The sequence below is a fragment of the Molothrus aeneus genome, chromosome Z (genome assembly GCF_037042795.1).
Source record: "Molothrus aeneus isolate 106 chromosome Z, BPBGC_Maene_1.0, whole genome shotgun sequence".
NCBI classification, from domain to species: Eukaryota; Metazoa; Chordata; class Aves; order Passeriformes; family Icteridae; genus Molothrus; species Molothrus aeneus.
The window spans coordinates 26,186,558-26,211,729 of record NC_089680.1 but is presented as its reverse complement, the minus strand read 5'-3'; the positions used below and the strand labels follow the sequence as shown (position 1 = coordinate 26,211,729).

Here is a 25,172-nt window from a genome sequence, read left to right as displayed (position 1 = left end):
AGATCTAGATGATATAGATAGATATAGATAAAGATAATACAGATATTGATATGGCAGATGCATATGTGCAGATATTGAAACAGTTCCTTTTTAATTTCATTGGATATTCATAGGATTGTATTTTATAGATCAATATAGATGTATAATTGTGAGCAACGATATTTGCTCACAAATATATTGCTTACAATGATATTGCTATATTTTTTGCTCTTGATTGCATAGGTAGGATTTCTAAAATGCCTAAGGTACTCTTCAGCTCCACTGAAATTCACTGAGTACTGCTAAAGTTCTGTGCCCTTTTGATATAGATATCTCTGCATTCTTGTTGTTATTTCTGTCTCTTTTCTAGACCTTTTTCTTTGTACACAAATTTTAACCTAGACAGTAATATATTTCATGTTCCCAAGTCAAAAATATTTTCTTGTTTCATTACTAAAGATTAGCATATTATTTGAGGGGTTTATATGCCCATGATGGCCAAAGAGTTTATTCACTTAAAAATGTATTAGACTAATGCTGAGAAAATGCTCAGTATTTATAGTGTTTTGCATACTTATCATACTATTCTAGTTAATAGAGATTTAAATCCAGGCAGTCTGGTTCACTAATTTACCATGATAGTAATAATAATTTATTATTTAATATGCAAAGACAGTGTGCTTAATCTTTGTAAGGTGTGTTAAGAAATCCTAAAGAGTTTTTTAAGCCAAATGTATTTGGAAAGTAGGCAATTAAAGGATTTGGATGCCTTTGTGAGAACTTTCAGTAGTTTTCCTACTGTCTAAAAAGCTGCAGAGGATATATTCAATTTTAAGAATTTCAAAATTATCTCTGATGTTGTTATAAGTATAATCCCAATAACTAATGTCTGAGGAAATGTTTGTTTGAGTGAAATACCTACTCTTGAGAGTCCAGATTTATCCTTCACATATTCCCAAGATGTACTGAAGATACTATTTCAGAATTATGTGTTTTTTCCTATCAAATTGGTGAACATAAATTCAGAAAATAATTATTTCCACTTTTTTTTTCTTTTCACAGATTCTTCATGGTTTTGCAATATAATGTGAATGGTTTTGTATGGAGGAACTGTGATAAATTACAATGTAGGAAACATTGCTTGTGTGGGATAGATAAGAAATAGGTACACTCATGTAGGCAGGAACAGATAAATTCTCTTTATCTGAATTTATCCTTCACTATGTTCAGGTTTTCCTGGCCTTTGTAGTGGTCTTGCTATAGTGAAATTGATCACTTAGATGCACCCAGTCTTTTTGTTACTGTTAAATGATGCTAAATCAGAAAGACCCATTTGAACAAATTCTCAGTCACCCTATGATAAATGGTGGTATCAAGAACATACAGTGACCTCTGAACATAAGAGAAACAACCTCGCACTTTCTTCAGAGATATATGTTGATTAGGGATGTTTCATCCTGTAAGAAAAAACTGGTGTGTGGGCAAACTATAACTTCTGGAGTTCATACATACAGAATAAATTTTGTCCTTTGGTTTGGAATTACTGTGCAAGTAATTCCAAACCAAAAGGATGAAAGGAAATATAGAAATGAAATATATAAATGAGTTATGGGACTTAAAAATATTCTGTATTTATTATAAATGTAATTTTGAACAGTTTAAATAAGATGAATGACAAATCTAAAACCTTTGATTAGAGAGAACCACTACAAAATTTCAGGAGCTTTGTAACATGGGAATTTAGAGTGTTTGGCAGTCTGTATCAATAGGATAGCAGAATGACAGCTTCAGCTATCATTCAGCTCAAAATTTTTTGTTTCCAGGAGTGAAATTGAATGTATATCTAAACAGCATATTATATTCACCTTGTGCAAGAGACTGAAGATGAATAATTTATATAATTATAAATACAGAAATAAAATCATTCATGTGCATAACTGAAAATGTGGAGGTAGGATCGTAATATCCTTCACATTATGCTCTTCTAAAAAATAACATTAACCTATGTTATTTTGTACAAAATTTCTGTCTTTTGTACACAAGCACACATGCTGAAAACACACATTGACTTCAGATAAATAAAGAAAATAGGAAAATGAAGTAATTAAAAAACAAAGTCTTTCGTCTCAGATTATGACTCTTTTTGTCCAGGACCATATCTATAGCTGGCTGAATTGAATTTTCAAGAGTGTAGGGAATTTTAGTACAAAAACAAGCAAGTAGAATATGAAATATAATATCACAATTTTCAGTTGGAGTTATACAATATTTGAATTCAAAGGGAAGCAAACAAAAAAAAAAAGAAGAAAATTTCTTCCAACCATTAAAAAGGCTTCCCCTTTGATAACTTTCTCCTTGCAATAAACCACTTTAAGTTGCTTTTATCTGATTTAGCAAGATAGAAATTTAGCATGTGGTGAGAAAAAGAGTAGGAAAATTTGCACAGGCCTGGCAACGGTACCTGGATTCCCTGAGTGCCCCAGCTGTGTTCCCTCAAAATCTAGATAATCCTTTCCAGAGACAGGAATTTTGTAAGTTTTTACCTGGGGGGAAAAATTAAAAAAAGAATCCTGACCCACCCTAGAGGACACTGTGAGAATAGATTCGTTTTTCTCAAACTTGTCTATCTTTTAGAGTATTAGAAAATTAATGAAGTTAATGCTTAACTCTTGACCTTGATTTTTCAGATGGTCATTGCAATTCAAAGCCTTTACACAGTGTATGTGAGTAAACACAAGTACGTCTCAAAGCACTATCAGAATCTATATTTTTTTATCTTAAAAATCTATTCCTCTTAAATTTTGAAACCTGGTTTCAAAATTTCAAAACCATCTGGTTGACAGATTTTTTAAAAATTTTTAATTATTGTTGATTCTAGAATATGCCAATCTTACTTTGAGATGCAGGATTGGTTGGCTTTTGGTGATGATTTGAAGAGTCAGAAGTTCATTGTTGTGCCCATCCAGAAGACTTAGTCAACTGAGAGCTAAGGATAGTGTCCATTGTAGTGGAAGTGAATGACTACATTTAAGAAATTTGTATCATTTACTCACTCTGGATGAACACAGAATGACAATTTCCAGTTTTTCGTGAACATAACCTTTCCAAGTAAAGACAATCACAAAATCAGAACCTCAAAAAACCACCTCTACAAAAAAAAATTTAAAATAATAATTTAAATGCTGTATGGCACCTCTACATAATGACCTGGCCTCTGGATACATTTGAAAATTGAAAATAGATGTGCAATTGTTGTTTCTTTATTTGCATTATCAAGTATGCAGCAATTGAAAAAAAATGCTCATTGAGATAAACTGTGAAAAGGCAAATGAGAATAGAAAGGTGACTGGAAACACACTGTACAAGCAAGGCATCAAAAATACATGCTGAAAGAACTGTTTACTAATTCTCTAAGAGTTCAGGTAAATGTACAAAGATATGCTTTTCTCACAGAGAGCAGAACATTTCTTTTTACAGATAATTTTCTTGTCCTGTGTGTGACACAAACACCAAGTGAGTAAAATCTTTACATGGGATCTCAGTTCTCCAAAACAGCTTGCATGAAATTTCTCGAACAGAAATAGACTAGCACAGAAGTAACTACAAAATATGTTTTATCCATACACAGCAAATTGGAATAAAAAAAATATCACTGATTTCATGTTAAGTTTTTAACTCCGCAAGAATTACATCTCATTAATACTGCTCATGGGCTTAGAGCAAAAGTATGTAATACTTAGAAGAGGAGGAAAAACAACTGCAAGCAAATAGAAGATTTTTAGCAGGAGAACAGAAAATATAGTGACCTTGTCAATTGGTAAAATGCAAAAATCTGCTTAAAAACTTGTCTACAAAGCACTCCAGACAGTATTTAAACCTCTAAAATTCTTAGTGAGATTCTCTACAATTCATTCAGTTTGGATTACTGTTGAAATTTTTCTAGGCAAATAAAATTATTTTGCAGTATTTCAGGGCTTGTTTTGTTTTGTTTGATTTGTTTCTTTTGAGTTTTTTGTTTGGTTTGGGGTTTATTTACATATTATTACTCCTGAAGGATTTTGATCACAATATAATGGTTTTTTACTGTAAGTCAAGATAACATGATAATTCTAGAATTTTCAGTGCTCCACAGGAAAATATTAAAACACATGGTAAAGTATTCCCTAAGGATAGTTTTGAAATTCTATTTTATTAACTGAAAAAACAACTTTATATTATGGAAATACAAAACTCAGTTATTGAATCAAATAGAATCAGCACATGAGTTTCTAAACGGCTAAATTCTCCATATTTGGCAAAGAATCACATGCAGGAGGTACTTGAAAACAAACTTTGGTAGAAGCCAGAGGAGATAGATATGAATTGTTACTTTGGTAGAAGCCAGAGGAGATAGATATGAATTGTCACTTGGGTTAGGCAGAATGTAGAGCCTCACAGGAAATCAGGCAGGCCACAGATCGTGTAAAAAATACTGCCAGTGATAGGGTTACAGTGATTAAGAAAAGAGGCAAAAGTAGAAAATTTCCATTTTGCTTCTAAATAAAGACTCATGCTAATTTAACCTGCAACCAGCTACTTTACTAAGGCATATAAGACATAAATATTGTTCTGAAGTTCTTCCATGAAGAATGTGAAGACAATGGTATGAATTAAGAACAGGCATCTCAAAATGTTTGATGAGAAAAGGAATGCCCAAATTGCTGTCTGGAAATGCATTTTATTAGGATGGGCATTATCTCATATGCACTACCCCTTTCACTCCATGACTTATTTGCTTATCTGCATTCCAAACCTAATAGGTTTCCTTGTGGACATGGGCTTAGCTGTTTCTACTGCGACTGACTTGATTTATTTTTATTAATCTTCAGAATAATCTCTTCTGGACATTATGTATGGTTTCCCAAATTTCTGAAAATAAAATTTGGGAAATTAAAATTTTAAATTTCCATTTATTTTTAATTGTTAGATGATACTATTGTGTGTTTATGTGAGTTCATTTCTATTCACAAATAGTGTTTTATATATTTAATTGCATAAATGTTGAAATTTTTTTATTAGTAGGACAAACAGTTGAAAATTAATCTCCTGAACTGTAGGAAGTTCCATTGAAAATAAATTGCATTTAAAAAAATATTCACCATCTGCCTATTTTCTTGTATCTTTTCCCTTTGTATTGTGTTCTCAAAGTGAGGAGAAAATTGAATAAACTAGAAATATATGAAAAAGAAGCATCCTAATGGAAATAACCTAGAGGTTGTGTTACTGAGGTTATGTTACACTTCTGCCTATGCTTTCATGTAGTAAAATGCCATGAGATTTTGTACGTTGATTTCAGTGGTACCTACAAGTGTTTTGCTGAAAATAACTTTTTCTCCTTTTCTTTTCTTTTTTCTTTTCTTTTCTTTTCTTTTCTTTTCTTTTCTTTTCTTTTCTTTTCTTTTCTTTTCTTTTCTTTTCTTTTCTTTTCTTTTCTTTTCTTTTCTTTTCTTTTCTTTTCTTTTCTTTTCCTTTTTCTTTTCTTTCTTTTCTTTTTTCTTCTCTTCTCTTCTCTTCTCTTCTCTTCTCTTCTCTTCTCTTCTCTTCTCTTCTCTTCTCTTCTCTTCTCTTCTCTTCTCTTCTCTTCTCTTCTCTTCTCTTCTCTTCTCTTCTCCTTTCTCTTTCTCTTTTCTTCTTTTCTCATTAAGAAAGAATTTAGTAAGGGTGGAAGACTCCTTTCTCAGGACGCAAGCTTTCACATTAGATTAGAAAACTGTGCTTTGTAAACATGTATCTACAAATACATTCTTATTTGTTGTTTATAACAAACTTCCTCTTTTGGAATTGAAAAAGCATGTGGAAAGTCAGCAAGCCCTGACAAATAAGCAAAACTCAACTTAGAAAACCAATACTGAGTGAATAGTTTCTTCATAATGGAAAGAGTATCCTGATAAAATACCCACAGTGAATTTTTGTCCATATTGTTTCATCCTTAATATGTTAAGCAATAAATCTCATTGAGTTTCACAAAAATTGTAGATCTAATGACTAATTTTCAGGAAATCAAATTTAATCAGATTTCTACCATATGAAAGTAGGCCATTGAAGCCTTACTTGGAAAATTACTGACAACAAGTAACAATATGACCTGCTACATGGAACAGCACAACTGGCCTCTTATAGGGCATAGCTTATACTAGATCAGAACACCTGCTGATAAAATAGCTGGGAAGTACAAAATAGTTAGCATTAAAGAAATAGTTTGTGTGTTACTTTTTTTTAATCTAGAGGTATTTCTGTCATATTTTTCAAGTGCAGAAATGTGATGAAAGTGTTATAAGCAATCATTTAAATGTTTTCTGTAAAAGTGCATATTCAAGGCTTAGTCAATATCAATCAACTCTATAGCAAAGATAAATGACATTTATTAGCCAGCTAATCTTTTCACAGCTTCATCACCCCATTTTTTCTTCTAAAGAAAGATGTGTAAAATATTGTGCGAAAGTGACACAGAAACAAAGCCATTTCCAGTATCTTCATAAAATTAAGAGCATCTGATCAGCTACCTCATTTTTATAATGTGCATGTTTGGATAAATACCACAAGATAAAAGCAGTGGTCTTCCCATTTCCCTCTCTCCCTGCATTTGATCAATTGAAAAATAGATCTGTCCAAAATGATGGAGGTAAACATACATATATACTACTGCGTTACAAATCAGTTGCAATAAAACTTCCCTGAGGTAGCTTCTCTAAATAGGGCATAGCAACATACATTAATATAAATAAATGTACATGTAATCATACACATTTTTAGCACAAAACCAACTCCCCTAGAAAAATCTAAAACCTCAGTCACCTTACTGGACAAAGTGAACAACCACAAGTAAAGTTAATTTTAATAGACAGAATCATGATTGTAATAGAAAAAACTATGTGATGGTGTATTCTGGATAGAATTGAAATGCACTGTAGGGATGCAGCCTATACTTTTTCAACATCAGGAAAAATGTTAATTTTAGAAAGTTTACTGTTTATCCAGTTTCTTCTTTAAAGGTCATAGATTTTATGCTTCACATTCAAAAATTACTTCTTCAGTTGAGGAGTTTGGGGGAAGGAAAACTATAATGGTTACAGGTTATAAAGAAGTGATATTCTGGAGTTCAAACTGACATATTGTTTAACATTGTATTTTCTGTTGGAACTGATGCACTGATATTCATTTATTTATCCTCTTTTACACCAAATTTTCATGCCTTAATTATCCTTAGACCTTAATTAACTACTCCACCTAAACTCTCACAAGAAGGGAAGTAGAGAATTATTAACAAAAAGGAAGGTGGTGTTCTGTTAACGTTTGATCAGTGTAAACTTTTTTAGGTGTATTATAGTGATGAAATTTAGACAGAATCCAATGTTTTTTATGTTATCTTTTAGGTTCAAAGAGTATTGTAGAACCATTTTTAACCATAATACAGATTTCTGACAGCTCCCTGCATCAATTAATAAAGCAGCTAACTTTGAGTTCTTACTAAACTGATTGATTTTGTTTTGTACAAAGGACTTGAAGAAGTAAATTTATCTTTAAATGGAAAAAAAAGATGTTAAAAAATTATTTAAAAGAAGAGAAGCAAACAGATGGGCCTGTTTATTATAGACCATAATACATTGTTTTTACATTGCTGGAATAAAAGCCAGTACCTGATTTTTTTCGGTCCCACAGCACCCTCCTAGTAGCTACTATGAAAATTGTAAAGTATCCTTTGTCAGAATTCCTTTAGTAATCTACCTTGGCAACACTGGGCTTCTCGGAAGATTTAGGATTGCAATTGGCCAATTATTAACAGTCTTAAAAGACTGTTTTGTTAGTAACTTTTGAGTGTTCAGATGAACACTACCCCCCAAAATGTGTGGGCTGGAAGTATATCCCATTTTTTCCCCCCATGCTGTAATTTTTTTTAGTAAGAAATACTCTCAGAAACTATGTCTTGTTTATACCATTAGGTCAAATAGAGCTACTGCATTCCTAACCTAGTTTTATACTTTACCTAACCTCCTAGTATATAAGGAGGTTTTTTTTCCCCAATAAATGATATATTCTGATCACACAGTAAAACCCCTAGAACTTTTGGTTTGGTTTGGTTTGGTTTTTTTTTCCCTTTTTGGCAATAACAGCATTGTCTGTCCGTGGTTATGGTCTATTCTCAAATTCCGAGCAGCATTGTCTTTGGACAGCACCTCTTCACATGTAAATTATGAATTGCATGCATTATGTTTTCTGGCTATCAATCACAGTCCAATAAGAATTCTGGAATTAAAGACAGGCAAATATTGTTTTGGAGAGAATGTGTACAGCATTGACAATTCTTATTTAAGATATAAATTAGCAATTGGGCTTCAGGGAAGTGAATCAAACTGTTTTATGGATTTGTATAAGACTTTTTTTAGACAGACTAAACTTTTTAGACCTTAAAACACTGTTGTATTCTAATTAGTGGTTCCCTGGCAGCAGTCAATATCCAAAATCCATTAAAACTGTTGAAACAATACATCTGCAATGTATTGTAGTAGTGTGCTCCTCTTCCAGTGCAGGTAGTGTATTGTAGGCACTTGCTGTCTCAGTTTTGCTGTTTCCCTCATTTTATGATATTAAGCTGATTTTCTAAGATTCTCTCTCCTGAATATGATAAAATCCCCATGCATGGAGATATAGAATTGGATTTTTCAAATGCAAATGATTGTAGATATCATCTCCTCTACATTTTTAACCCCTCCATTGCATAAGCCATAATTCTTTGTAGTACAGCCCTGGCATGTTTTAGAAGAAGACTGATGAGTCTGCACTGCTTACAGAAATGACATAGTTCTATCCAAAGTGATACAGCATCAGACAAACACATTGGTAAGAAGCGAAAGAGAGGAAGCTCGCTTTCATTTAGCCTGCTTTCCTACACTTATTAGTTAAAGGTCTTGTATTTTCCAAAAGCACTTACGACTTTTTTGGTGCTGTTTGAGAGCATATTGGTCTGTACCACAGATTGCAGCATAGGAGTAACAGAGAGATATCACAGAAAACATAAAATGTGTTACCTCAGGTACAAGGAACAATCTTGCCATGACAGCAAAAGTTATATGTAGGCTAAAGAACCATTTCAGGTGACAGAATGTTGTATTAAATTATGCAAGATGGCATAGGCAAATAGTATCAGTCACCTGGTTGGTGGAAGCACATCTAGAACAGAATGCAGCACAGCCCTCATAGAATGGCCAAAAATCAGTGTGAGGAGGTGGCTCACCGCAACTCAGCTGGGTAACACAGCAGTCGTACTGCTGGCAGAAATTAGCCGTGTTTGTGCTTGAAACAAGGTCAGACCAGCAAAAGCTTAAAGATGGCAATCAGTGACCCTGGTATTTGTATATATTTAGCTTTCACAGCACACAAAATTGTTCTGAAAGTGATATTGTCCTCTAAGTCTTTTGGGTCCATCTGAAAACTCTAACCAACAACACCAGTTCAGATACAGTCAACACAAGCAGTTAGAGAAATTAAAAAAAATAGAAAGAAGAAAGAAAGAAAAGTATTTATGAGGAGAATCACATTAAATATATCCTCAAATCAACAGAAGATTTACTCTTGCTATTATATTCATGTTTTATTGACTTGGTCTTATTAAGTGGAGACATTGAGCTCTCTTATACAAGACATTTCTCTTCAGTGAAGGCTGCCATTTGAAACTTTATTTCATGAAAACTCCTAATTACACCCTTGAGTTCATTTTTGCTCATGACTATATGTAAATGTGTAAAACCAAGTGGATTTCTTAATACTAAATTTACAAAAAAAATCCAAAAATTTTTAGGGAGGTCTAAAAATTATTTTTAAAGATATGGCAAAAAATGAAACTTATCTTTCCCAGAAAATAAATTCTGCATTATGTTATTATGAAAACAAAACCAAACTTAAGAACCATGGTGTTTTTTTTTTCAATTTTACCATCTCCTAGAATTAAAACACCTCCATTACCATAATTAAAATGTATTAGCAACAAATATTTTAATAACTGCATTCATATTCTTTGACTAAAAAGTAAAAGTCTACATTTTATGCCTAAATCACCTTGGAAGCTGTTATATAATTTCACTCAAAGATAAGCTTCTGCTTGCACATATTATTATGCTAAAAGGACTTTAAAATTTTGGGCTATATTTTCAGTGCTTTATTTTTGCTCTTACTATTTCTATCCTTCTTCCGACTGTAAGGGCTTATCTGTAAGAATCTTGGCTTAGAAGTAAAGTACAATCTTAGTAATAAATCAGGGAAAGTAAAATAGGAGAAGAAGACCTGTGAAATTACAACCTCTATTTTTTTCGATGTGACACATTGGAAAGGAACCTACTGAATGTATCTGGTGAACTGGTACTTAAGGTTTTCATTCTTCTCAATGATCATCAACCTGTAAATGGACCATTTCTTTTTATACGTTTGAGGTCTTAAGAAATGTGTTGTCATGTTGATGAATATAGGATCATCCAGTATGTGTACATGTCAAAACAACTCTGCAGAAACATAAAAACTTGTACTGAACGGGAGGTGTGCCCAGAGGAGCACTTTACTTTGTATCTCTGAATAGAATTTGCTCCTGGGATTCATGTATTTTACATTAATAGGTAGTTTCAGGAATGATACATTAAGTAAGTCTATTCATTTTTTAGCATGTATTCCTTTCTCTTTCAGTTGAAATAAAAGAATGTTTAGGTTGGAATATTCAGCTTATCTATATGTCAGAGAAAACTGGGCAGGGATACTGTGAGAACATAGAAAGCACTTCAAATTAAATTAAATAACACATATTTCTTCATCCTTGAAATCCTTAAATGCTCTCTCATAAAAACAGAAGAGGTCTGACTTTTAGCCCTTACTTTTTTAAACATTTTGCACTATATGCCTGTATATCATCATATGTTCTACACACCCAGAGGCAACATTTTTGAAGTTAGTGGATGAGTTTTAGTTTTATTTCATAATTGCTAAAAAATGTGGGCACAAAAACTGAGAATTACTTGTATTTTCCAAAGTTTTAAATCAAAAAGTGAAAGGGATCCATGAGATATCCCTCTGCTTTCTCTGCCAATCCAGCTTTCATCCTTTCCCTTCAAGGCATCACAGGGTCTATTCCCTTCAAGAACTAGCTCAAAACCCTTGCAAGGGTATGAGATGACACTGCTGCTGTGCCTAAGGGTAACTAGTATAAACTGTTTGTCTTTGGATCTACAGACCAGGAAACTTAGGTGTGTTTTATATTAGCTAGTGGAAATGTCACCTCTCTTTGAAGAACAATTGCATCAAATTAGCAACCTAAAATTAGAAAACTTCCTTCCAGTTTTGCTAGAGTAGATAAACTTTTTTTTCCCCTTCATAGTGCAGCCTATAATCTATCGGCATTTACAATTTTAGCAGATTAGTGCAGCATTAAAAAAATCTATTTTAAATTCCAGGGAGGGGAACACATAGCTATGGAAATTGGCAGCTTGCTCTACTTATATTAGCTCACAGTTCCACTGCAGTAGATACAATGGATGACTTTTGCAGCCCACTTTTTGCTGTTCACTTTGTGCTGGTTCCACAACCTTTCTTTCAAACAGTCAGCCCTGAACAGTAACATGGGGAATGTTATTTCTGGACAAGTTATGCATGAATACCTTGTCAAGTAGTGGATGCTTCCACACTGTGCTGATGAACCAGGGACAAATTTTTGATTTGTGGCTAAACCATGCCTGGCAGAACAGCATTTGCCTCTGCTCCTGTCACATGACAGAGATGACAACATAGTTCATGAGATGGGATTGTGACTGAGAAGAATAGCAGTACATGATCTTCAAAATCCTCTAAGAGAAGCTGTGTAGCATACCTTTTTAAAAAGTTCCATGCTGTAAGATATTCTTCACCTGCCATCCTAGGTGATCTGTGGCTCACAAAAACAATTTATTCAGCTGGGTTCCTCTGCCTAAACATTTCATCCACCACCACTCCCCTGGCTGCCTCCTTCCACTTCCTTACCCCAAGTCCTAAAGGGGTTAAGGAATAATGAGAAGTAGGTGAATTGCTTCTGGTCACTGCTTATGCTAGGGTCATTTCAGCTCATCTCTTGTCATACTGGACTTACTGATCATGCATTATAGAGCAGAGGGGCACAACTAAATCCTTTTCCAGTTCCCAGGAAATTTAAATTTGGCTGTCAGATACCACCATTACAGAAATTCATCTATTCCCTTGATTCTCTTGAGTGTGTCTAAAAAAATGGCAGCATTTCTCTGTGCAACTAGCTGCCAAACTGCACTCTTTTGTTATAAGGAGCAAATAATCAGGAAACATCAGTGCACATGTACATGCTTTAGGGATCCTTTAGTACACATGGAGAATAATCTTCCTGTTTGGACAGAACAGGTATTGATGAGGAAGAGAAAGGCTGGAGTCTATGTGCTTCCTGCTAAGAGAAAAGAACTACGGGAGTCCCTGATGAAAAGAGTTGAGCAATGCTGATATGCTGTACCACAAATAGCATTTCTGCAGGGAGTTAAAAAAGATGAAGCAAACATTAATTAATTAAAACAAATACCAGATGATAAATGTAGGTTTTACTGGTTGAGACTAAGACCACAATAATCTTGTATGTAAGGACAGGATTCAGCCATCTCCTTTTGATAGCTGTGCTGGTTTTGGCTGGGGTAGAGTAAATTTTCTTCACAGTGGCTGGTATTTGGCTCAGTTTTGATTTTCACTGAACAGAGGGTTGATAGTAAAGAGCTGGTGTTGTTATTGCTGGGCAGGGCTTGCACAGAGCCAAGGCCTTCTCTACTTTTCATACTCCACACTGGTGAGGAGACTGGGGGTGCCTGGGAGTTTGGAAGGAGACAGCCAGGACAGGTGACCCAAACTGACCCAAGGGATATTACAGACCACGTGGCATCATGCTCAGTAGATAAAGTGGGGAGAAGAAGGAGAGAGGGGGACATATGCAGTGATGGCATTTGTCTTGTCAAGTTACTGTCATGCAGGATGGGGCGCTGCTCTTCTGCAGCTGGCTGAACACCCACCTGCCCATGGGAAGCACTGAATTAATTCATTGTTTTGCTTGTTTGTGTGCATGGTTTTTGCTTTTCCCATTAAACTGTTTTTATTTCAGCCCACGGATTTTCTAGCTTTTATTACTCCTCTGATTCTCTCTCTGATCCCACTGGTGGGGAAGTCAGTGATCAGTTGCATGGGGTTTGTGTCTGACTGGGTTTTAACCATGACAGTAGTGCACAATCAAAACATTCTAGAGTTTCCCAGCTTTAAAAGTTTACTATACCATGAAATATTAATGATACAGATAGAAAAATAATTAAAATTTCTTCTTTTATGCCTATTAATGACATAAAAAATAAAACTAAACTATTGTCTTGACAATACTTTGAAATTGTCAAAATCACAACTGATACGTGTCAGATGAATGGACAAATACTCTATTCTTTTTTCTGATTTTCACCGTATTTTTTCTCATTTCTCCTCACTACATTTTATAAAATATATTATAAAATATCTACTCTAAAATTCTGTTCTAATACAGTAAAAATATTTTATCTATTTTAATATAAGAATTATATGTCTTACTATGTTGACATAAGAATAGCTTGCATTTTCTTGAGCCTAAGCTTGCAAACATTCACTTGCATTTTTAACTACTGCTGTTAAAAGACAACTATGAATCACTGCATCATCATGCTTTTAGGTTGTGAATGATGCAAGAAAATTGAAAATTTAAGGTATGTCGTGTCCCATGTACTTTGCATCAATCTCCACAACCTCACTTTTAAATATTTATATTGTAGAGTAAGGAATACAAATTATGTGCATCCCAATCATAAAGAGCAGAAGAGTACCTCAGTAATTTTTATATTTAATATTTCTCTAGTTGGTCAATTTGCTATAACAATGATCCTGGACAGCATGGAAATACAGCTCTGCAGGGAAAGAAAGAAGCCAGATGAGGTCAGGAAAGCTATTTTCTGGTGAGTCTCATCTTTATTTCATCTTTTATCCATCCCCTTTAGTAAAGCTGATGCATCATGTTCCAGTCCTTTTCTAAAATGGCATTAAAAAGCTTTTATACAAGTTTGAAACTGTAAGCATTTATTTTATATAACTGATATGTTACTAAAAAAAAGTTCTGTTCAGTTTTGCTCATTACTCTTTTTATGCCATGGAAAAAACACAAATGCATATGGATTTCATACCACAGTAATTGTGCTCAGAACTTGTGCACTTTAAAGTCTGTGACATGAAATCAAACTTTTGTGCTCCGACTTCCTGATTAAATGTGATTCTATTTGCAGCATTAGCCATATCACAATATCTAAATCATTAATAATGATTGTATAATTAATGGCAACAGATTTTTCTTTTGCATTGATTATAAAGCTATGTAGGTAATTATAAGGTTACCAGATACACTCAGGAACAAAGGGGAAAAAACTCAGAAGGTTAAATAAGATTATAAAATGCAAGCTTGTGAAATTCTTGCCTTGCTCTGGAGATTTCTGTCTGCTTTCTTTAATGTCCTCCTGAATGAGACCAAGCAGCATGCCTGAAGCAAGCTGAAACTGCTGAAGTATGGTACATCTTCAGGAGAAAAGGACCTGATCCCATATTCTTACATTTTTCAGTGTCAGATTGGTCAAGACAGTCTTCCAGGTTAGACTATATCCATGACATACAATTTTATGGTAACAAAAATCAATGCTGTAGAGAAAAATACTTCCAATATAAGTTTGTCTGATTACTATCCCTAAAAAAAGATGGTCTCTTCAGCTTTAGAGGAGTTGCCTGTAGTGGAATTTCTTTCTTTGATTTATACCCTTCCTTCTCTCCATGTTGTATCTGTCTGCAAAAGCCAGAGAATGTTGTAGGTATCTTCCTTCATCTTTGTACATTGTCCAAGATTAGGAATCTTAACAGGTTTAGCCTGCAACTATGTAAGAAGCCTCACTGCTGGATTGTTTTGCCAGATCTTTAATAAACATAGGCAAACTTTTGACTATTTGGAGTTAAGTATTCCCTGTGTTTGATGAAAAATTTTGCAAAGAAAATTTTAAGATAAACATGTTTATAATTTGTTTTAAAAAAGAAAAAAACCCACCCCAACCCACTACTGCTCACTTATATCTTCCTGTTTTTCAGTGAAAAAGTGAAACATTTTCAAGGGAACCAAGATCTTGATGAACCACCTCTTTGACTATAATTAAGCAAGTTGGATAAATTAAAAGCATCTGAAAGATCAATCTTCACCTATCATCAGAACCAACTTAAAAACTCGGCAATCAAATCCTCCACTTACAGTCTATACTTGTAGGGGTTGCACTGGTCCAGGGTATCAGTATGAAGGGCAGAAAAGAGGCCTCATTAAAGAATTCAATGTCTCTTATCTGTTATCCAGGCTTCATGAGTGACAAAGCTGAGAAATGGAAGATAGATCTGAGAGGGGTAAGACAGTGGTGGGAAAAAAGTGAAATTAGAACTGAAAGCTGGTGGGAAAGAAGGGCGATGGTGTCATGAGTGATTCTGGCACAGAGATCTGGACATAAGATATACATAGAGGAGAAAAATGAAATAAGAAGCAGGAACCAGGCAGCTAAGTAAAGGACATATTGAAAAAAAAATGAGAAAGAGAGCACTGATGAACAGAAATGTCTATTATTACTTTCTTCCAAGCTCTCACACAGTTGGGATTTACTCAAGATTCATCACTCTTGGCCTTCTTTTTAAAAAGGAAATTACCCTGAAACCGCTGTCTTGCTCATCTGAGGATTTCGCTGTCCTTGTGCAATCTTAAATAGGCAGCCATAATAGGTGCTGTCCAATAAAAAATGAAGGGATGTCACCAACATCACATAATCATCAGTAAACAGTAGCTGAGAAAGATCTGTGATGCAGATCTCCATATTCTAGCCTTGCCAGTGTGATGTCACTTATGCTCTTTTAAATTTTTAAAAAGTATTAATACCCCTCCAGTGCCCATGCTGTGTTTACCTTAAAAGTGCATTAGAAAAAGTAGAACAGAATTCTGAATTAATGAACAGTTTTCAGAATTAATGTTTCAACCTCAATTTATCCTTTTTTTTTAATGTATTGTTTTGTAATAAGACAGAGTCCTAAAATGTTCAAAGAGTAACAGAAAACACAGAGAAAGGAGGGATAACAGGTAGGAGATAGCAAAAAAAAAGAAAGAAAAATGAAACCAAACATTTCAAAATAAAAAATTACATACGAGTCTTTGCAATTCCTAGAGTTACTTAGTGCAAATACTGAATCTAGAAAAAAAAATATGATACTGTGTAATCACGAGTGAGCCCTACAGGAAAAAAACAAAGCTAATTAGAATGTATTCAGGACTGACTGAGAAACAAATGCTTTATATGATTGTGTTTTCCCAAAAGTGTTAATCATATTTATTTTATACTGTCTCCTTTGACTGCTTAAATGTGGAGTTCATTCTCCCATGGGAAGTTATACTTTTAATGTCAAACATAATTATGTATAAAGAAAAGAAGTCAAGTCTATTCAGAGAACTAGGGCAGGCAGACTGCTACTTCTCTAAAAGAAAAATATGGATACTTTGCTTAGCTGTGGAATACTACCTCTATGCGTGTGTTTAATGACATATTTTCTATGTCTTTAGTTATTGGGCCATTTTTAGTCACCAGAAGACAAGCAGCAGTTATGTGCATAAATGGTCATTCAGTTTCATGAATGAAATCTACCTAAATAATAATCCATGCTATAGCAAGATTTGCTTCAAATAGTATTTGGGGAAAAATATCATCCTGACATAGTTAAAAATAATGTATTTAAAATATAAATGCTCTATAAAGAAATTATTAATCACAATCTAAGCCCTGTTGTCTTTAAGGCTAAAACCTGGTATTTTTCTACCAGCATCTCAATGTCATGAAAATACCTAATACAAGCTTTTTATCATTAGTACAGAACTTGGTGGAGTTCTTTTAATGTACATGGTTATTTACTCAAAAAGTGAGCAAAGGAAAATTGAAATGAATTATGATTTAATAGAAGTCAGGTTTAAGAAGTAAGCCTTGTTGCATATGCATCCAAAAGACCAGTTTGAGAGACTAGCTTCAGATAAATAATACAACACTTGTAGAGACTTTCATGAAAGATTTACTTTAAGGAAACCACCAAGGAAATTAAATACTTTAAACTATGTTTAAGTACCATGAAGAATCTGACACATTTTTAAAAAGGAAAAAAACCCCAAAAAACAACAACAACAAAAAAAACCAAACCCAAACCAAAGCCACCACCAACAACCAAAAAAACCCTGCAGCCCAAATTTTTGAAAACACGTGTCAGACTGTCTGTAACTAATGTCCAGTTAATGGGCTAGGGAGTGCCTTTATCACGAAACTCCTTTTCTTGTTAATTTAAGCCACATTCTTTCTGATGTTTACACAGAGTTTTGGGGTATGTAATATTTATATATGGACTCAATTCCCACATGCTCAGCAGTTTTCTGCAGCAGTTGAAGCATTGTCAAGCTTTTACCTCTGCAAATGTTGGCTTTGCTTTGTTTTGAGGGCATGGTACTGTGAAATCCAAGTTTTCTGGGGCATTAAATTGATGTGCTATTTCATAATGCTCATCCCTCTAATACATAATTTTGTTGTCCAAATCAAATAGTGGAAATGGCCATGCTACTATAAAGTAGTAAGTTGAAACTATGCTAGACGATGGTACTTGTGACAGGCTCCATTGCTAGAGAAAGAAAATATAATTTCAAGGGCCTGACTGAACTGACAGAAGATTGAACAGACCCATATTTAACAATCCCTTAAGATGCCAGTTAAAAGTACAGAGAAAGTTCAAGGCTAAGAGGTTTGCCTTTAGGACAGCTAACAAAGAGGAGAAGAAAATGTTCAACTGGAATGTAGCAGTTAATTCTTCAGAGACTTGAATATTCTCTACTCTAGATTTCAGTTTAGACCACTCACCTTAATTGAGATGGTAAGAGATCCATAAAAAATATCTTGAAAACTGAAGACTTCAGCATACTCTGTCTCCTTTCAACAATATTTGAAAGACAGACTCATTATTTCAAAGCAGAAACATAATTCACTGCACCAACAAAGTACAAAATACAATTTAATAGAAGTTCTAAATGCAATTTAGGAGGAGGGGAAATAATTTTAACTGAACCATACTTTAAAATTTATGTTAGTCCATGCAACTAAATTATAGAATAAAACAGAACACAAAATCTTAGAGCTGGATATTCCTGTACCACAGGTCTGTGTTTTCTTGAATATCATTGTAGCCACAGCTCTGCATTAACTTTGTCTCACCTTCCTCCTCCTTTTAAGAACTGTATTTCCACTTTGTATATTTCAGTTCAATTTATAAGTGTAGTAACAAGTGATTCCTGGAAAATGTAAAATCAGCCAAATAACTCTCACAGAGGAAATAGGTAGTTTTTAATAGTTTATTTTCTTGATTGACCTCTATTGTTACAGAGACTGAGAATCTTTAATTTTAATATATTTATTCTGCCTATTTAATATTGTGGAATTTCTGCTGTTTTTCAATCTCCTCCTTTAGAAAGCCAACACATAGATAACTGAATTAAATTCCCAGTTCTGCTGCTTAGCAGAGTCATAGCTCTAACTGCTGAACAACTGATTCCTATTCAACATTAGATGTGATTCTGGGTTCAGGACCTTACCCATATTTCTGATTAGCCAGACAACCAATATTAATGCACTGAGTATGGAGAATAAAGAAGTAGTAAAAATACAACAGTGAGCAACTTTCCAATGCCCACTACCTAACTTCACAGTTCAGTAAAGGCAAACTCATAGCACAAAACCTGGTTTTGGAGGTATGCCCAGCCTTGGCTATTGTGTGTCATCCATGCCACCTGTATGCCATTGATAAAGATGCTCAATTCTCAAGCTCTCAAGACACTGCCTCACACAGCGGGACTGCCCATAGCACATATGTGCTTATTTGTTGCATGCCCTCTATCTTGCCAAGATATCTGGGTTCTGCACCAAAGGGAAGCAGCTTCTCTTTCATGTTTTATAAGATACTGTGGAATACTGCAGGAATTGAATCACTCTTGTTATCTGGTAAAAGTGGTCTCCCAGAGAGCATGGTTCTAGAATTTGTCAGGTAGCATTGCTGTGTAAAGCCAGCAGCACAACCACATTGCTGGGAATGGCTGGCAATCTCAACAACCCCTTTATGGCCTGGCTCATGAATTTGAGCAGGGAGCATGACACTCTGGCTCATGAATCCTCGACTAGTGCCAGGTGTCCTTCAGCAACTGGCACAGCAGCTGCAGAGAAGTGATTGACTGTGCTGCTGGTTGCTGACAGTCCTTGCCACAGGAACTGTATTTCTCCTTACCAGGTTGCCATTATCCTATTGAATACTCTGCATTACCTAAAAAGGAGAAAACCAGACTTACCTGCATAGTAGACAGATCATCTCCCTAAATCTCTGCATTTACTTCTTCAAGGACTACAGGTTTTGTGTGGGAAGAAATAATAAGCAGGCAGTGGGATAAAGAAAAAGACCGAGGGCAAGCAAAAAGGCAGTTATAGTGAGCTCTGGGCACCAGTGCTCAGATACTCTTTGCATTTGTGTCAGGCAGCAGAGATGAGTCTAAAACAACATTGCTTATTGTGTTGCATCAGAAAAAGAACCTAGCATCTCACAAATTCACAAATTATTTTATTGAGTTATTTAATTTTGCTGTCTTTCTCCACATTTTTAAAGATAGTTGTTAAAGATAATCCACATTTTGTTTGAGTATTGTTCCCTGATTCTTTCATCTGGGGTTTAGATACAAGGGAAGGTAACCTACTACCTCCGTAGTTTCATTGTCTGTTTTTAATGTCATAGTAAATTACTATTCGTACTTGTTGCTTATTGATGTAGTGCATAGGAACTGTAGTAAAAGAAAAAGCAATTTTACTTTGTTAATCTGTTGACTAAAAATTGCCTTCCTGATTATTGTTGCATTGTTCTTTTATAGAACTACTGCATCTGTGTCTGTACATACTTCCTTAAGCCTGTGTTGTCCAGGAAGAAAAATGGGCTGAAAGAGAAAATGTTCTGAAAAGTGAGCAAGGATGTGATGAAGAAGAAATTGCTTCAGCAGGAGAAATGTACTGGAAAGCAAGCAATGGTCTTTCTTTTCAGACAGCTTTGCTGACAGGCAAAGGGAAAGGAAAAAAATTTGCTGGTTTTAGAAGAGGACAGTCACCACTGACATCATGTCCACTCTATAACATTCTCTCCAGGTCTTTTGATTAAGAAATAAATGGAGAAGGAAAGAAACAAGAAAATTCATCAACATTGTGACCTTCTGCCAAAGATATAGGCCAGGCATAATCCCTTATGTGGTGGTGTATCCTCTACCCCCTCCTCTGTCTTGCTCTAGGATCTCAAAAGCTCCTGATAAGCCTTGAACAAACCATCTGAGCAAAGACACACCCCTTTATAATACCAACTGGGTAGTGAAGAATCCTTGATCACAGCAAGAGCTCTTGCATGGTAAAATTGCAAATAATTCTGACTTTAAAAAAATTTCAGTTGCCTAACCAAGGTCAGGAGAAAAGAATAAACAGCTATCTTTTTCACCCTTGGCAAATAACTTACCTGAATTGTAGCTCAATACCATAGCTATTAGACTTTTTGGAAAAAAAAAAAAATCCAGTAGTTACCAACTTGGTTTATGACCAGGATGGAATCTTAGTGTTGACTAAAGCCAAGCATCTCATAACAGGGGTCCCTAAGCGAGATCCTTTGATCTCTACTGGACTTCAGCAGGCTGTGGCAGCACATCCCTCTGAGTGGGATGCCCTTTGGAGCTGACTAATGCTCAAGTTTTGGGTTCACTTAGAGCTTAAGTTTTTAATACCCAAAAGACCTTCTTTCACTGATGATGGCTACCCACTCCCATGCACATACATAGTCCTTGAGGTACAAGCCATGCCTGTTGAGAAAGATGATGGGATTTTATGTGAGTATTTCACTGACTCTGAGTGGAATTTTTGATGGGTATCTTTACATACATAGATAGAAATCTATACATCTTTTTGCCTCTTGTGTGTACTTGTGAATGAATTATGGTATTAATGTTGCTATTGGAAGTCTATAATAAAGTCAGTGTTATAATTGCAGCAAATCCTAGCTGAGCCTGAGCTTCAGTGGAGTGAAGTGGTCTGGAAATGGGCAGCACAGTGCAACAAGGACAATCTAGCTTTTCAATCGTCCTTTTGATTGATGGAGGTTTGTCCGTCATAGTTTTTTTTTATTTTCCCAGGCTTGGTGTTGGGAAAAGCTAGCTGTGGAAGCATCCATCATCATGGTTTTGTCCCAGGAAGCTGTGTAGTGCTGAGCACAGGAGTGACCACCATCCTGTCACCATGTCCTGAGGTCCATGTGATGTCACACATGGGAAGTGCCTCCCAGTTTGTCTCTGTCTTGGTGGCCATGTGGAACTAGGTCAAGATGGTGAACAACTTTAGTGTTTAAAGCACCTTCTATTTTTGCACATTTTTGTTACTAATATCACGACTGTTACTGTGTGTTTCTTGTTCCATTGCTTCTTGCTTTCAGTGAATTGTTGTTTCAATCCATAGTCTCTTTCTTTGTTGCACTCTTACTGGAGGGGTTTGGGGGAATGGGATTGACTTCTTGGAGGTGTAATTTCCTGTTAGTATTAAACCACCACAACTCTGTAGTAAGCAATTGAATGAACCTTGTGATCAAACTCTATTAAAGTTGCACTTTCACAATTTAATATTAAAACCTGCTTTGTGCCATTATTGATAGTGATTTTTTAAAGTGGCCTAACCATGCTTTACAAGCTTCTTCCATGAAAGTAGCAAAAAGATCATTCAATATATATATAAACTACAGAAATGTAGATGTTAACAAGTATTTCTGAAATCCTATGTGACCTGGCTCTTGAGAGCTGCCTTGTCTATGTCCACCATTTCATTGCTGCTGTTGAACAAGAAGCACTAATGACCCCAAGGAATACCCAAATTCTTTCTGAATGTGTAAGGTGTCACTGATGAAGCTAAAAATCTAATACAAATCTCGGAAATGGGATTTCCTTATAGAACAGTTTTATTATCCTTTTACCTTCTTTTAAATGACTTGCAGGGTTCCAATGCATTTCAAAATGTCACACTGGTCCATTCTCTGGTCCATCTGGAAAACTATGGCCTGATCACTATTGCTGAGACTTGGTGGAATGAACCACATTATTAGAGCACTTCAATCAATGACTAAAACTGTTCAGGACAGACAGCTGGAAGAGGCTGGCCACTCTGTCCATGATAGACAGAGATGGGAAGGTGAGGGGGTTGCCCTCTATGATTGAAAAGATGATTGGATGATTGGATGATTTCCATTTCTGTATGGAAAAAAAATCCATTGCCACTGAAAAACAGCCTAGCAGAGATCTGGTGTGTATGGGTGAAAATTAGAGGCCAAACTAACAAAGGCAGTCATAGAGCAGATGTTTGCTGACAGATACCAATCTGTCAGTCTTACCCCAGGCCTAGTAAAGTCATGGAACAGGTCCTCCTGGCATCTACCTCAAGGCATATGATAGACATGAAAATGGCTTCCCCAAAGGCAAATGGTGCCTGATTAATGAATGGCCCTCTACAGTGGAATGTCTGCTCTGGAAAAGGATGAGAAAAAGACCTGATGGAATTTGCTTTGACTTCCATAAGGCCTTTGATATGGTCCATTCTCGCTGCTAAATTAGAAATATACAGGTTTACTGAAGATGGGTGCACTCTTGGATAAGAAAGGGACTACCTGAATGCTTGCGTATGAAGACCTGCAGTTAACAGCTCAATGTTCCAATGGAGATCAGTAACAAGTGAAATTTGTCAGGAGTCTCTACCGGGGCTGGCAGTGTCCAACATCTTTATTAATGACAGGCACAGTGTAATGTAGTGCATCCTCAGCAAGTTTGCAGACAGCACAGTATTGGGTCCAGCTAAAATGAAGTTAAATCTCCCCACAGCAGCCCTCAAAGCACTGTGAATTGTAATGGTATCTACAAAAGTGTTGATAACACACCAGTGTTTTGGCTCTTGCTGAGCAGTGTTGCACAGCATCAGCAATATCTCTCCAACATTCTCCCATTCCTACCTGCCAGTAGGCTGGATCCTTGGAGGTGACATAGCCAGTACAGTGGTGACCAAAGTGATATTCCATACTATATGATGTCTGCTCAGCAATAAAAGATAAACAAGAGGTGGTAGGGGTGGTGTATGTGGGCGCATGTGTGAGGTTACCTACACCTATAGTGTGAGGGGGTTGATTTGCTATTTACATTGTTTGCTTCCAGAACAACCAATAAGTGTGAAGTCCTGCTTCTCAGGAAGTTATTGGTCATTGCTTATGAGAAGTAGAAAATAAAATCTTTTGTTTTCTTTGGTTCTTCGTGCATGACCTTTACTTTTCCTTTTTTCAAATTTCCTTTATCTTAACCCAAAAGGGCTCTTCCCATCTTATTTTCTCTAGCCCTTTCTGTCTAAGAAAGAAGAAGTAGAGGGATTTAGTAGGCATGCAGCCCAGGCCATGCCATCACAGGCAGTAAGCTGAACAGTGTAGTGATATGCTAGAAGGAAGGGATGCCATCCAGAGGGATTTTTACAGGCTGAATAAATGCACCAATATATATTTCATGACTTTCAACAAAGTTAAGTTCAAGGTCCTGCACCTGGGCCAGGGCAATCAATAATAGCATTAAAGAATGGGAGATGAGCAGCCTTGAGAAGATAAAATTGGGATATTGGGATATTAGCAGATAAAAACCCCTTTAAAGGTCTAGTTTGAAAGTCTCTTCCAACCCAAGGAAGGTCTCTTCTAACCCAAACAATCTTATTGTTTGAATCTTTATTATAGATTTTATATTTTTACCATCTAGATTGCTATTGGACATATTGTCTCTATCTGCATACTGTGCTTTAACACCTGTATGAACAGAACAACTTTTTGTGATGCAGCAGAATCTGCTGATGATTCCACACTCGTAGTTTGATTCCACTATTTATAGAAAACAAGTAGTTAAGGACATCAAGAACTGAAATGGACCCAGAACCGTACTACATTAAATCCAAATCACTTGGTTAAAATTGTTCTTGTTTTCATAATACAGCACTGCTAGTGAGAGAATATGTATTGATGTTGTCTCATAAACTTTCCCATTGCCTTCAATGGCAATGGCAATTACATAACTTGCAATAGGAAAGAACATTATATCTTATTTTTAACAATTATTTATCATCTATGGGGGTATTTTTTTGGGTTTTGTTTTTTGGTCTTTTTTCCCTTTTAAATGTGGCTTAGATTTACCCTGCAAAATTGTCTTTTTCTTCTATCAGCATCACACTGCACCAAAGTATTTTTAAAAGTAAAGAGTTAAAAATAAAGTTGTTACTCTAAAGCAGATTTCTAAGCAACTGTATTCAACAAGTACTACAATTTTGTGCTCATTTTTTTCAGCTAGTTCTCTAATTACTTCTTCTATGCTATGATGAATAAGTTCTATAAGCAATGTATGAGTCTTATGTCCAGAAGACTCCATTTGCAAAACAATACTTTGTAAAGGAAAAAGAAGATTTTTTAGAAAGGTATCTTGGAGGGTAAATTGTATAAACCAGAATGAAAATATTTATGCCTAAGAAATCAGTACTGGGTTAAAATTCAAGTTAACAGCTCATGTATTTGACAAGGAATACAAAAATGGTACATCTTTCATCATGCAAAAGAAAGGGTACTCTGGTAAATAGGTTTACTGAAGAAACAATGCCAATGCAAAAATATGAAATGTGCATGTGTGAGCATGAAGTGTGTCTGTGTTTAATTGCTTATGTAAGTTTGTGTTTAAGCACTGAAGAATTCCTTTTGCTCTGAAGTTCTGTTCTACAGCAGACCAAAAAGAAAGACCAAAATATTCTAATTTCTAATGTCATGTGCACTTTCTGCCAGCTGCTATACTCATTATTACATACAGGCCACAACATTATATGCTAGACTAGTTTGCTATCTCATTACTAATTCCTTTATGCATCCTTTAGAGCAGCAATTAAAAGGTGGGCCTTCAGCATGCAAGAGCCAACTAT

General features: G+C 35.3%; 1 long non-coding RNA gene across 1 annotated transcript in view; it reads left to right on the top strand.

The window, feature by feature from the left end:
- Positions 1–21,801, top strand: part of LOC136569190 (uncharacterized) — a 63,932-nt gene extending 42,131 nt beyond the window's left edge. The window contains exons 2-3 of the long non-coding RNA XR_010785323.1: positions 13,910–14,006; positions 20,048–21,801. This is a non-coding gene — a long non-coding RNA (uncharacterized lncRNA). The remainder of the gene's footprint in view (positions 1–13,909; positions 14,007–20,047) is intronic.
- The last annotated feature ends 3,371 nt before the right edge of the window (positions 21,802–25,172 follow it).